General features: G+C 55.8%; 1 protein-coding gene across 1 annotated transcript in view; it reads right to left on the bottom strand.

Moving 5' to 3' along the window:
* The window catches only part of LOC114040908 (zinc finger protein 569-like), a 33192-nt gene extending 20433 nt beyond the window's left edge, over positions 1-12759 (bottom strand). The window contains exon 1 of the mRNA XM_027859132.1: positions 12682-12759. The gene's annotated coding sequence lies outside the window, so the exon portion shown is untranslated. The remainder of the gene's footprint in view (positions 1-12681) is intronic.
* Positions 12760-14258: the final 1499 nt, after the last annotated feature.

The following is a 14258-nucleotide window of genomic DNA, read 5'->3' on the forward strand; positions in this document are numbered from 1 at the left end:
CCTGGTCCATTTCACCTCTGCAGGATCCCTGGTCCGTTTCACCTCTGTGAGATCCCTGGTCCATTTCACCTTTGCACCATCTCTAGTCCGTTTCACCTTTACAGCATCTCTCCAATATGCCCCCTTCTACCCTTGGACCCTGCCCCTACCCAGGCACAGGCCTTCATCTTCTCACACCCGGACTATTGCAGGAGCTGCTGGGAGGGTCTGCCTGCCTCCAGTCTCTCCACAAAGTGATTTTCCTAAAGCACAGGTCTGATCATGTCACTGCCCCTACTCAATAAACTCCAGTGGCTTCCTACCATCCAGGATCCAGTACAAAATGCTCTGCTTGGCATTCAAAGCCCTCCCTAAGCTGCCTCCTCCCTTTCCAGTCCTCTTCCATCCAGTGACAGTGACACTGGCCTCCAGGCTGTGTCTATCTCTCAGCTCTGGGCATTCTCTCTGGCCACCCCTCTTCCTCCTCCACCTCAACTACTGACCTCCCAGCTTCCTTCAAGTCCCAACTAAAACCCCACCTTATACAGGAAGTTTAAACCTAGGGCCTTCCCTATGTTTGTTATCTCTGTTCTGTCCTACATAGAGCTTGTCTGTCCAGAGTCATTTACATGTTGCCTCCTTGATCAGACGGCAAGCTTCTCAAAGGTAGGGACTGTTTTTTCTTTCTTTTTGTATCCCCAGCATTTGGCCCAGTGCCTGGCACATAGTAGGTGCTTAACAAAATGCTTGCTGACTATTTGACTGTTGCTGGATAGTAAATTTGTGGAGAAGAACAAGGTGCAAAAAGGCTGGAAGGGTAGGAGAGGGCCATGCTATGAGGGGCTGATGTGCCAAAGAGAGAACTTTCTAGGGAGCCCCTAGACTTGGGGCGGGGGGAGTGCGTGTGAGTGTCTGTGCGTGTGCAGGATAGACTGTAGTGGCGAGAGACCTGAGGCAGGTAATGAGAGGAGACAGCTGCAGCAGACCAGGCTCTACTCTCAAACCAAGGGCTGACGAGACCATGGATGTGAGCTGGCTACAGAGGCCTGGGGCCCTAAAGGGGTGCAGCGGGCTAGTTCAGCTGACTAGATTCCCCCCCCCCCCATTCACCTTGGCTCCCCTTCACAAGCCGCTAAACAGAGCTGAAGACACCCTGAAATAGGACAGGCCTGGATGGAGTACGTATAAGACCTTGGACCTCAGCTGAACCCTCCCTGATGTCAGACAATCCTTTCCCACCTCCCTAATTGATCCCCTATCCCAAACCTTCTTTTCTCTCCTCCCCTCAAGCCTCCCTCAGTCTCAGCGCGAGACTTGGCCTCCTATTTGCCTGAGAACAGCAAGGTGGCCGTTTGCTGAGGGCTCCCCCTCTGCATGCCTTGTAGCTCTCCTCCGCGCTCTGACAAAGAAGTCCTTCCTTCTCCTCCCAAGACCCTCCTTTCTATTTTATCGTCCTCTCTTCTCATCTTTGTGCTGCCACAAATCTGCTTGAGTCTCTGCATCCTCCACACCCTCCCTCAGGAGATCCTACTGTGTCTCAGCTCATGTCCTTGGAAAAACTGTCTACACTTATCATTTTTACTTCCTCCTCAGACTCTCTCCTCATCCCTCAGAAACCCGGCTTCTGACCTCACCCCTTGGCTGAAGGGCCTTTCTGCATCCCGGTCCCACCTGCCCACCTGGGCATCCCCCCAGGGGGCTCTCCTGAAGCCTCTTCTCTGCATCCTCCCTCACCCGGACCCCAGCCTCGTCACGGCCACGAGAAAAATGAGCAGATCTCTCAAGCTCAAGACGTATGAGGTAAAACTCATCACCTTTCCCCCTTTCCACATGTTGCTACTGCATGCACACGCACACACACGCACCCCTACCTCTCCCATCTCCCCCCTCCATGCCTTTGTCCTGGCTGTCCCTAGGCTTGGAACGGCTCCTGGAATTCCTGGTTCCCTCAAGACTCCGCTCGCTGTCACCTCCCACACGAAGCCCACAGAGCCCGCCCTGGCAGGCTCAGGTCTCTTACATGCCTGTATGCACATGTTGTCACCTCTGCCGGAATGGAAGTTCCTTGAGGGCAGGGGTTGTCTAGCCACCATGCTATGCTACTAGTGGGCACCACAGTACCTGGAGTGCTGGACTTGGAGTCAGAAAGACCTGAGTTCTAATCCAGCTTCAGATACTAGCTGTGTGACCCTGACTGCTCTGTGACTCAGTTTCCTAACTTGTAAGATGGGGGTCAGAATGGCACCTCCCTCCCAGGATTGTGCGGTGGATCAAATGAGATAAATGTCCATAAAGCACTTTGCAAACCTTAAAGCTTGAAGTAAATGATAGCTATTCTTATAACAATCATTATTATTAGGACAGTCAGTCAACTAGCACTGATTAAGCACCTTCTACGTACCAAGCACTATGCCAAGCTCCAGGCACATACAGAAAGGCAAAAACACAATAGTCCCTGACCTCAAAGAGCTTACAGTCTAATGGGGAGGACAACATGCAAATTGTACCTATGTACAATGTCTACACAGGATAAATGGGAAATAATTAACAAAAGGAAGGCCCTGGAATCGAAGGGGGTGGGGCTGAGAGAAGGGGATTTTGGTTGGGACTTAAAGGAAACCAAGGGCATCAGGAGTCGGTGCAGAGAAGGGACGGTGTTTCAGGTGTGAGCACTACTCAGAGCCGAGAGATGGACGGTGTCATGGGAGGAACGGCCAGCAGGCCGGGGTGTCAGGGAGCGAGCTGTAAGAAGCCTGAAGAGGGAGAAGGAGGCAGGTTATGAAGGGCTTTGAGGGCAATAGGGAGCCACTGCAGGTTACTGAGTGGGGTAGGGGCAGGAAGGGGGCCATGGTCAGGTCTACGCTTTAGGAAATCTCCCTGGTGGCTGAAGGACAGCCTGGGGGCATTCAGACCCCTCAAAACCTGCCCTGCTACACTTCCCTTTTCCAAGGACTCACTGGTCACCACTCCAAGGGTGAAGGGAAGGCCACAGCCCTGGGGGCCACCCTAGCAAGACTGAAGCCCTGGCGTGGCTCCTTCCTTATGGGACCCCACAGGACCCTCACTCCCCTGTCCCAGGGGGTGGCTGGCAGGACCCTGTCACCCACCCCTGCCCCTTTCCAGGGGGCAAGAATCCCCTGGGAACCATGCCTTTGGCCCCAGTGAGTGATGCCACCGGCCCTGAAGGCCAGCAATGGGCCCAGGCTGACCACGTGAGTCTAGAGAGGCTTCCTCGACAGGCATCCAGGTCTCCAGGTCAAGGACCCTGGAGGAGCTGCCTGCAGAAAAGCCCCAATGAGCCCTCCCTCGGCGGGCGGGGGCATCCTTCTCTGCATCACACTCACAGTACCCTTCGAGGCCTCTGAATCCAACTTCCTCGTGGTACAGATGAGAAAACTGAGGCACCGAGGCAGGGTCTATGCTGTGCAGCCCTGCAGCCAGGCGGGATCTGAGAGCCTTTCTGGCTCTCGTTTTAGTGAGAGAGAGGCAGAGCAGAGAGCACCCGGGACGCCACGGGTCTGTTCAGGCCTCCCCGTGACCGACCATGGCCAGCAGGAGAATAAGAGGAATGCTTCCCGAGCCACAGGGGAGGACAGAAATGAGAGTGATGTCCGACAAAGGCAGTAACAACTGAAGCTGAAGAGCTGGCCCGGGTACCTACAGGACTCCAGGCCTGATCGGGGTCTGGGTCCAGGGGCTTCCTGAGGAGAGGCGGGGCCCGTCCCAGGCCCGAAGCCCCACGGTCCCAGGCCTGAAGCCCCAGTGGCCCGTCCCAGGCTCAAAGCCCCAGGGTCCTAGTCCAGGCCCAAAGCCCCAGTGGCCCGTCCCAGGCCCGAAGCTCCAGGGGCCCATCGCAGGCCCGAAGCTCCAGGGGCCCGTCCCAGGCTCAAAGCCCCAGGGTCCTAGTCCAGGCCCAAAGCCATAGCGGCCCATCCCAGGCCCGAAGCCCCAGTGGCCCGTCCCAGGCCCGAAGCTCCAGGGGCCCGTCCCAGGATCAAAGCCCCAGGGGCCCAGGCCAGGCCCAAAGCTGTAGGGGCCCAGACAAGGGATGGAGAGAGGGAACAGAACCCATGCCTATAGGAGAAAGAGCAGGATCCTCAGGGGGTGGGGTTGTGGGCTGCAGTCCTGGGCAACGGTGGAGCTAAGGCACATCAGAAAGAAGGGAACCCCGCAGAGAGTGATCGTGAACTTAAGAGGAAGGCTAAGCTGTCTGAAAAGTCATGAGAGAAATCCAACTAGCCGGCTCCTGTCTGTGCCTGCCCTTCCCTGGGCTCTCCCCAGCTCAGGCCTGTCTGCGTGGCACATGACAGGATGATGGAGGATTGCTTCGTGCCTGGCGAGAGCTTACATGTGTCAGTCAGTAAGCCCTCACTAAGCGCTTGCTGCATGCCAGGCCCGGGCTAAGTGCTGGGGGGGTCCAAAAGAGGCTTCAGACAGTCCCTGCCCTCGAGGGGCTCCCAGGCTAATGGCAAGCTCCACACAGGAGCACAGGGATGGCACAGAATGAAGAGGGCGGGGAAGGCTTCCTGTGGGAGGCGAGAGTTTCCCTTGGACCTGAAGGAAGCCAAGAGGTGAGGCCTGAGGAATGGCCAGGAGGTCAGTGCTGCTGGCTCAGAGGGGAGGGGGCCAGATCAAGAGGGGCTTTAAGGGTTCTGTATCTGATCCTGGAGGCAAGAGGGAGCCAGTGCGGTTGACTGAGTCGGGGGTGACACAGCTGGACCTTGGCTGGAGGAAAATCCCTTAGGTGGCTGAGCGGAGGATGGCCTGGAGTGGTGAGACCCCAGGGTCTGCAGCGACCGTGATGATCCAGGCCAGAGGGGATAAGGGTGTGCCCCAGAGTGGGGGCAGGGTGAGAAGACAGAAGGGGGCATGAAAAATGTTGGGATGATGGGAGGAGCAAACTCCAACAATGCTTAAAAAAAAAAAAAAAGGACACGTGAATTCTCCACCAGCCAAAGTCCCTGACCTTAAGACAAGACGCGCTTAAGGGCAAGAATCTCCCCCACCCAGAACGGCAGACTTCCAGAAATAATACTAGGAAAGTCTGCAGAACTTTCCACAGGGGACAACAAAGCGCCTTCTGATCCCAGAAAAGAGATCCAGCACCGCCAAGCTTGAAGCGCCGAGGCACGTGGAGGAGGCGGGCTGACCGACGCAGGCTTACTCTGCAGTCACGAGCAAGCTGAGGAAAGAACAGAAGCTGCCCTCCTCAGAGGCAGCCCACAAGTCTGTGTGGCAGAGCTAATCCTCCTCATCAGTGAAGCAAAAGGAATCTTCAAAGGAAAGAGGGCACAAGGTGTTCCTGGCTAATTAGAAAAAAGAGGCGTACGCAAGGCGCCTGCAAACATCCCCACACCAGAAATCCAAGAGAGCAACCAAGCAGAGGGATGCAGAAGACTAAGGAATGGAGTCGTGTTCTCATGCTTGAAGGGCACTGTTTGGGCGGGCGGAGAAAAAGGCTGAACTGTGGAAAGAAGAAGGAAGAATCACCAAAGGATAAAAAAGGAGACACAGGTTTAAGGTGAACTTAAGGAATCTGGAGATGGAGATGGGCGGGGTGGGGCTGCTGGCATGTGGCAGGCACGTAATTGACCAAATGACAGACAATTAACGCTCCCTGAACTAGGCTCGCCCTCCTTTGGGCACATCGCTCCTCCTTTCTGGAGATGGGGGAGGTAAGAGGAGCCCCCCTCCTGCCAAGGCTGGCAGGGCACAGGGAAAGGATAAAGGCCCTGATGGTGCTTGATCAGTCAATAAGCACGTGTTAGCGCACAAGACAGCCCTGCCCCCTGGGAGCTGACGGTCCCCCAAGGAGAGTGAGGGGAGCCAACGTCAGGGCAATGGACAGGAAGGACCAGGAGGGTGAGGGAGTTGAGCAGAGAGGCTCAGCCCAGAGGGGGAAGGAAGATGGGCCAGGGATGGAGGGGGTGGATGGAGCTCAGAGTGGGCTGCCTGTCCTGCGGAGGACTGACCACTGACATGTGGGGAGGGGTGAGACAAGGCGGCTGATGACCGAGCCCAAGAAACAACACAGAGACAGAGCCGACAGATTCCCCCCACCCAAGGGGAGCCTGAGCCAGAGCCCCTCCCTCGCCTCCTGGGGGCTCCCCACTCGGCAGGGATCTGAGAGCAAAAGGCATCCATAAAATGTTAGCCACGAGGGCAGAAACAGGAGAGTCTGCTTCTCGACCCATGCCGTGACCAACGTAGTGTGCACTGACCAAAGGCCAGGCCGGAAGCAGGCATTTAAGAAGCCTTTCCATAGATTACCTCCCGTGACCCTCCCAACGACCCCAGGACGTCGCATGGTCACTCTCCTGTTTTAACAGAGGAGGAAGCGGGGGAGAAGTGGCTGACCCCGGGACCCTAGCTGGTGAGCGTCCGGGCCTGTGTCCCCCAAGAACAGGCCATGGCTCGCTGCCTGAGACCAGAGGGAGAGATGGTAGACTCAAAGGGCAAAGGGGCGACCCAAGGGAGGCCTGGGAATTCCACACGCTGACCCCAAGGTTCCTCAGGCACTTCGTGAGGGGAACTGAGCTTGCTATGCAAGCAAGGGACCCCCAACAGGAGAGGGCGTACGGTCTGACTTTGTTTTTCCCAATGAGGGATGGTGGGAGGACGGGGTGGTGGTGAAAACGAGGGCTTGTTCATCAAAAAATAAAAAAAAAACAAGAAACAGAAACTCACGGAGAATATTCAAACCCCTCCTTAGCAAGGCCCGGTCCCTCCTTCCCTGAGATGCAGCTTGGGCCTCAGCTCTGGCAGGAGGTCTTTCCTGACCGCCCCCTCCCCCAAAGCCAACCCAACCCCTAACTATCTAGGATGTAACTACCTGACATGTGTTTGCAGCTGTTCATGTTATTATGTATGCTGAGCACGCACACGCACGCGTACACTCACGTGTATGGACACCTGCCTCCTCCCCATCTCCCCCCACCATACAGCACATACACATATGCACACACACATGCACTCACACTCAAGCATGCACACGCACACAATTTGCAGAGTGCACATATATACAAATACATACGTGTTACACACCGGATACACAAGAACCTGAAATACACATGTACAAACACACGATGCGCATGGCACGCACACATGTGCATACGTCACACACACACCCACATCTGTACAAATACACAAGTACGCACACTTCTCTCCTGCCTCCATTTCCCCTTTCTCTACACACACACACGTGAGCGCACACATACATACACGCCTGTACGTACACCTGACTCCTCCCATCTTCCTCACTGTACAACACATTAACTATGCACGCACACATTATGCATACCCACACATATACACATCCATACATAGACACTACACACACACACACGTGTCTACTTGCTTCGTGCCTCCACACACCCACTGGGAGTAAGGACTGCTTTGCTCTGAGCACGTGCAGCCCCTGGGCTGGGCACACGGCTGGACACGCAGCTGCACTGATGTGATGGCCAACAGCAGAGTCCTAAAAAGGACACCCAAGGAAGAAGTGAGAGCCAAAGAGTCTCAAGGAAAATGGGTGGGATGCGGTGGGAGGAGGACTGAGTCACAGAGTGCCCTTGGGCGCAGAGATAACCGTGGAGTCCTGCTGCCAGAGTGAGGGGCCCAGGGTGGAGACAGACGAGGCAGAAGGATCACTTTACGTACCAAAGACCAATCAGACTGAGGAAGTGAACTTCCGTTGTGGGGAAAGGAGACCCCACCCGCTTCTCTGCCGGCCCCTCCCCTCGTCCAATGGCTACGACCCATAATCAAAGGGGAGACCGGGCACCCCACTCCCGGCCAGCTTTTGGGCTTTCACAGGATCTCCCACTACGGCAATCCCTTCAGTCAGGGGTTGCCAACCTTGTTCTATGTCATGGACCCCTCATCCCCATCCCGGGGAAGCCTCAGAATGATGCGGTGAAGTCAGAACCTAAAACGTACAGCATTACACAGGAAACCAATGAACCTGAAAGTCAGGATATCTGATGGTTTAAAGCATTTAACATTTTAAAAATATGACCCCCATTCACAGATCCTCTCGGGGCCCTAGCTGATGGGCCCGTCTTACTGGAGTCGCCCCAGATCGGTGAGGTCCAGTGGCCTGAAGGAGCACACCAGCTACACAGGCTTGCTGGTGTGTCTACACCATGGTCACTTCGGGAGCCCCGGGGTCATCCCAAATGTGACAGACCCAAAGGCCCCCCAGCTGTACCAAGGCCTGGCCCACCCATCTCCGCGTCTCTGTGAGACCAGAGTCCCTCCCATCCTGACTCGTCCTGAGAGGCTGGGCAGCAGTGCAGTGACAGGCCACGAGAAGGTGCCTGGCCTCTGTGAGGACCACAGGCCCGGCAGAGACAGATGGGAACGGCTCCCAATCCTGGCATCCACAGCACCTCCCTCCCACCCCGGGGAGCTGCTTTCTGGGGCGGGCTGGCGTTCACACCCGAGAGGCTAGAGAAACAACGGGGCAGGAGGAAGGAGACCCCAGAGGCCTGGCCCTGGCCTGCACCATCCACAAGAGGTGATGATCACTGTGCTGGGCTTAGAATCCAGTCACCCAACCAAGAATCTACCCTCCAAGCAACCCAGGATGTGCATGACGTGACGCGAGCACAAAGACAGACTCGCCCAGACCGAGGGAGGCCAGGGGGACGACTGGGTGAAAGGGGATCTGCGAGTGAGGCCGGGAAGTCCTCTGGGCTCTACCCTGCCCACCCGACCCTCCGAGACTGGGGGGCCTGTGTATGTGTGTGCACAGAGGAGAATTCCACGATGCGGAGAAGGGGGGCCCACGCGCTCTCCAAGGGGTGGAAGGCAGAGAGAGCTTCAAAGCACGAGGACCAACAGGGAGGGAGCAGGCGGACGGAGCCAATCCCACAAAAGCATCCCATGATCCCCATCGACCCAGAAAGGGGTGAGCGGCCACGCCAGTGAGAGGCCCGCGGGCAGCAGTGACTGATGTGGAAAAATGAAAGGAAGAGAGAAAGAAGAAGGGAGAGAGAGGACGGGACCCAAGGCTAGAGGCCAGAGGCCCTTTCTCCTCAGAAAGACCGAGCTCACTTATTTGAGAAAGGCCGCAATCAACCAAGAAGAGGGAAAACCACCCCACGCCCACAGATGGCACCCAAAGGTAGCCTGCGACAGCAGAGACAGAATCACCCCATTTGCTGGGTAAATCATCCCAATTTATACCAAGATTCAGAGCCTCACCCCTGATGCTGGAGGAAACCAAGGCCAGAGGGGCCCAGCCTGCAGGGAAGACTGAGGTCTGGGGTTCCCGAGGGGCTCCCTTCCTGTCCCACAGCATTTTTCTTTCTCTAGTCTCCAGCCCATCCCCGGACCCAACTCGAGGCTCTGACCTATCTCTCCTTCCCAACACCAGGCTCCCTGCCCTCCTCCTTAGGTACCTGGGGGCATCTCCACCCTCTCTGGACCACACAGGAGAGGCCACAAGGCCTTGCTTCAATGTCTCCTCCTGGGACAGTAGGGAAACGGGAGCCTTGAAGGCCGTGCCAATGACACTTGAGCTCTGTCCAGGCTGACCTCACTGGACAGGCAGTGTGGCTGGCCCCAAGGACATGGACTCTTTGGCCACAGCAACTCAGGGAGCAAAGAGTGGTCCACAGGGACCTGAGATCTGGGTGACCCTTTCTGCTGAGGACAGCAGAAGCTCCCCCCACATCCGTGGCCCTTGGGCAGCCATCTCATCAGACCCCATCTGCTGCTGTCCTGGACTTTGCCATGGCCTCACACAATGCCTGGCATATAGGAGGGACCTGATAAATGTTTATGAACGATTACTGATTCTTCTGCTTGGGTGGGTCTAGACACCCACAGCAGTAGGAGGCCAGCCTTCTCTAAACATGCCCTTAGAAGGTACAGCCAAGATGGCGGAGCCAAGATGGGAGGGAATATGTGGCAACCCAGCTGAACACTGCCAACGTTCCCTACAAAAAACTTGAAATAATGCCTCAAATCGAGTCTAAGAGAAGCAGAGCTAGTCACATGTCAGGGTGAGACATTTTTCTAACCCAAGACAACCTGGGAGGTTGGCAGAGAGACATGACCACAAGCAGGAGCTGGCATGGAGCACATGTGGTGGCACACCAGTGGTGGGTCGTGGACGTGGCGGCAGCAGCTTCACGAGTTCTCACACAGAGGCAGTGAGGGGAGCAGACAACCAGCTGGTCAGGGCTGAGCTGGCAACGGGCATGGGACCCCGCTGCACTGCCCACACACAGTTCTGGGCTATAGTCATGGTGCCAAAAGGGGCACTTGTAGTCAGTCACAAGGGACCAGGAGCAGAGGGTCCTTCTTGGGTAAAGACCAGAGGGCAGATCAGGAGAGCAGTGACCACACCTCTCCCCCAATCACATCACCTGAGAAGCACCAAAAACTTGCAGCTCCGAAGACATCAGCACAAAAAAACCCTGAAGCTTGGGACAATGCCCTCCTCCCCAGAAGGGAACACAGCCTAACTTTAACAGAAAGTTCAAAGTCAAGAAACAGGCTGGAACACCGAGCCAACAACAAAAAAAGAACCTGACCATAAAAAGCTACTATGGCGACAGAGAAGCTCAGGATACAATCTCAGGAGACGATGACGTGAAAACATCTAGGATGAAAGTCTCAAAGAAAAAATGCTAATTGGACACAAGCCCAGTAAGAATTCCAGGAAGAATTAAAGAAAGATGAGAGTGGTAGAAAAAATCTGGAAAAGAAATGAGAGGGATGAAAGAAAATTATGAAAAAAGAATTAACAGCTTAGTAAAAGAGGCACAAAAAATTCTAAAGAAAATAATGTCTTGAGGCACTAGGTGACGCAGTGGATAGAACACTGCCCTAAAGTCAGGAGGACCAGAGTTCAAATCCAGCCTCAGACTAAACACTTGACATGTACTAGCTGTGTTACCCTGGGCAAGTCACTTAACCCCAACAGCCTAAAAAAAAAAAAATTAAAGAAAATAATGTTCTAAAAATAGAACAGGGCAAGTGGAAGCTAATAACTCCATGAGATATCAAAAATCATGAAATAGGGGCAGCTAGGGGGCACAGTGGGTAGAGCACTGGTCCTGGTGTCAGGAGGACCTAAGTTCAAATCCAGTCTCAGACCAGACACATGACACTTACTAGCTGTGTGACCCTAGGCAAGTCACTTAACCCCAATTGCCTTGCCAAAAAAAAAAAAAATCATAAAATAAAGTCAAAAGAATGAAAAAGAAAAGAGAAAATGTGAAATATCTGATTGAAAAAACAAATGACCTAGAAATAGATCAAGAAGGATCATTTAAAAGTTATTAGACTACCTGAAAGTCATGATCAGAAACAGTCTAGGCACCACATTTCAAGAAATTATTGAGGAAAATTGCCCTGATATCCTAGAACCAGAGGGCAGAGATGCTTGAATCTCACTCTCTTTGGAATTGGCTTAAAGAGGGAAGAAGATCTATATGCACTCAGTTGGGTAGAAAGGTCTATCTTACCCAACATGGAGGCTCTGGTCAAAGGCAAAGCAGAAATCTCTTCTGCATGACTTCACGTGTATAACTGATGTCACATTGCTCGACTTCTCAATGGGTGGGGGAGGGGAGGAAGAGAGACAGAGAATTTAGAACTCAAAAGAAAAAAGAAAAATAATAAAATTGAAAACAGTTTTAAAAACAAAAACAAGCCATGTGCTTAGAAACCGCTGTCCCGGGGGTCCTGGGGGAGTGACCAGTGAGTCTCTGCAGGAACTGAATCCCCTCCATCTTGACCTTGTTGCTACCAGCAGGGCAAGGGAGATGCGAGGCAGCAGAGGACCCACGGGGGTCAGAAGATCAGAGGAAGGGACAGTCAGAAGTAGCTGGAGCTGAGATCAGGGCCGCCGGAGTCCAGATGAGCATCTGCGAGCCCCACAGGGAGGACGCTGCTGCCCGAATCCTGACCCAGGCGTGGCACCTCACCGACCAGCACGTGAGACAAGGGAACCCCAGGAGTCATGTGGAGGAAGCCAACGCCCACGGCTCAGGCAGCCCAAAGCCCAGACCCCGGGGACCTGGGGAAGTGGCGGCAAAGGGGGTTTGGAGGCTAATCCTGGGCACACTCAGGCCCCATGGGCGAGAAACCCCAACAGCAAAGGTCCTATCCCTGCAAAATCCAACCCGGAGGGAGAGGAGAAGGAAAAGGGAACAACGTTCAACCAAACCAGAGAAGACTTCTGAAGAACTGTCTGGGGTTCTGCTCTCCCAGGGGCTGACCTCTCCTCCTAAGAATGCCCCCACCTCTCATGTAGAGAACAAGCTGGCATTTACAGAGCACCTGCTGTGTGCCAGGAACCTCACACCACACCTTCCCCCAACTCCCTCCAGCCCTGCGCAGGGCGGTGGCCTAGGCCGGCTGCTGGGACCACAGTCTGAGGGAAAGGCTCCGGCCCGGAGTCCACTCACCAGCTGTGACGCTGGGCAAGCCAAAGCCCCATTCCGGGCCTCAGTTTCCTCAACAGAGACGACAGCACCTCCCTGGCAGGCGGGTTGTGAGGACCACAAGAGTGGGCACAGTGCCTGGCACACAGCAGACGTCGTACACAGGTTGAGCCCCTCCATCCCTCCTGCCCATCACGGCAGAGGCAGAAGCCAGGGAGGTCCCGTCCCTGAGCGCTAGAGTGAGGGCGCTTTGGTCGCCACCCCAGGGCGCCTGGAGAGATGAGAGGAGACCCACACTGACCTGGAGAGGGGCTGGCAGCAGCGCAGATCGCCTGTCCTCCTCCGGGACCTCCTGGGTGTTCCTCTCTTGGCAGAAGGGCAGAGCTGAGAAGAGGAAGACTGAGCTTGAGTGAGGCTCCAGGGAGGAGGTCCCCCATGCAGGTAGGGACCCAGGGACCAAGGCCTGGTCTATAGGCACACCACCATGTCGTTCCCCAGCCAAGGACGGGAGCTCGGGGGTCCCCGACAAACTCCTCTGCCTGGCACTAGGGGCCTTCAAGTCTCCCATAGCCTCTCTCCAGACCCCCTCCTCCTCCCATGGAATCGCTGAGCTCTAGCCCACGTCGGATCGTCCCGGCCCCCAGACCCTGTACCCAGAATGCTCCCAAGACCCTTGCAGGGCCTTCCCTGCTCAGGGCCCAGCCCCCATCACCGCACTTTTATCTTTACTAACTGTCCGTCACCACACTTCACTCCCTTGGGGGAGCAGAACGGGAGGAATGCAGGCATAGAAGGGCTCCAGGGGCCACCCTGCCTCTCCACACAGGGAAGGGGGCTCCTGAGCTTGCTCCTTAGGAGAAGGCACCAGGTGGTGGGCCCTTGGGGTGCTCCCCCTCTGCCCAAGGGTGTCCCGGCTTGGGGAGGATAAAGCGTGGCTGGGTCAGGCTGAGGGGCCCCCTGCCACCCAAGTAACAGTCTGGCTGCTGAAGGTCTCAGATAACCAGCCGGGAAGGGCTGAAGGCACGGGCCCCAAGAATGGGGTTCTGAGCCTTGGGGACGGCTGCTCGGACAACCCTTAGCTCACAGACTTGGAGGAGGGCCACGAAGCTCTGCTTTCTTCAACTAGGGCTGGGCGCCAGCGAGGCCCGGTGGAGCTCAGAGCCGCCCCAGGCCAGGGTCAGCCTCCTCTTCTCTCTTCAGGGGCCCTGCCTCCCCTGCACCCAGCTGGCCTGCCTGTCACTCCGGGCCAGTAGTTGACCTCTGGCCCTCCTTGCATCTGTGGCCATTCTCCTCCCCACCGGGGATCCTCTTTGTCCACTGGACTGTGCGCTCCTTGAGGGCGGGCGCTGTCAGAGCTGCCCGGCCACACGGCAGGTGCTCTGCCCTGTGTCTCCAGCTCAGCGATGTCTCTCAGGGTGCCCTGGCCTCCGGGGGCAGGAAGCCCTCAGCCCGCGCCACCACAGGGAGCACCCCACCACACAGGTGGGTACCTTTCCCTGCCTCAGTTTCCCCCACATTGCTCGAGGCTGTAATGAGTCTCTGAAGACAGCGCTCATGTTTCCCCGCGCCTTCTCTTCTCCTTCCTGATCTGCATGTTCTGCACTCAGGGCCCTTCTCTGCCAGAACCCAGTCTGCCAGGTGAGGGCAGCCGGACCCCAAAGCATCTCGAAACCTCCAAGCCTTATCAGCCTGATGGCTCACGTGGGGCTGGAGGTCCAGCCAGACCTCCAGGTCCTTTTCTCCCCACTCTAGGTCTTGCTCATCTTGTGATTTCTTTGGGTCCCACACGTAAGACTTGCCATTTATCCCTGCTCAATCTCTCCTGAGTGGCTCCGGGCCCCAAGCCTCTGTCAGGGAGGCTCGGCACTGGAGACCCCC

Source organism: Vombatus ursinus, unplaced genomic scaffold, assembly GCF_900497805.2.
Source record: "Vombatus ursinus unplaced genomic scaffold, bare-nosed wombat genome assembly UNPS02014159.1, whole genome shotgun sequence".
Taxonomy (NCBI): Eukaryota; Metazoa; Chordata; class Mammalia; order Diprotodontia; family Vombatidae; genus Vombatus; species Vombatus ursinus.